The following is a 741-nucleotide window of genomic DNA, read 5'->3' on the forward strand; positions in this document are numbered from 1 at the left end:
CTATCTGTTTCTGTTGATTTATTTGGGGCGTAGGTGGGGGAATAATTTATGAGCGTGTGACCTGCATGTGGTTGAAATGAGTCTCACGGGGTCAGAAACTACCTCTTTGTTTTATTTAACTCCTATTTATCAGCCAGAGTTTCACCTAGCTGTTTCAACAGCGTTTTTTTTCCCCAATAAATAAGACAGAAAACCAGCTGGACGTATAAATTACAAGCACCCTGAAAGGTTCTGGGGGTGCTTTCGTGACCCCCCTGAAGAGGAGCTTTGCTCCTCAACGCCTTGTTTTTGCAGTGGCTTCGGTGGTCCCTGCTCCGGCTGCGCGTGCTCCGAGTGGCACAGGAAGGAAAAATCCTATCCCTATGTACATATATACACACGTATAAATACAGAGCGTGGCTGTTCCGAATAAATAAAGATTGGGTACTGGAATGGGTGTGAAGGAGCCCCAGGGTGATGTGGGGGTCCCAGGGGGGCTCACGGCTGCGCAGTGGCCGAGAGGTGCCGGCGGAGGTGCCCGATGAAGTCTGCTTGGCACCGCGGCAGGACGCGGTCGGTGATGGCGGCGGGGATCCAGCCCTGCGGGAGGGAAAGCACCCAAAGGGTCAGGACGGAGCCGGGGTGCCGGGCTGGGGGCTGTTTTGGGTGTCACTCGCCTTGAGGTCCACGCTGAGCAGCCAGGTGACGCGGGTGCAGCCGGGGTCCCCCGCCAGCGGTTGCAGCGCGATGCAGCTCAGCCGC

Source organism: Anser cygnoides, chromosome 7 (genome assembly GCF_040182565.1).
Source record: "Anser cygnoides isolate HZ-2024a breed goose chromosome 7, Taihu_goose_T2T_genome, whole genome shotgun sequence".
Lineage (NCBI taxonomy): Eukaryota > Metazoa > Chordata > Aves > Anseriformes > Anatidae > Anser > Anser cygnoides.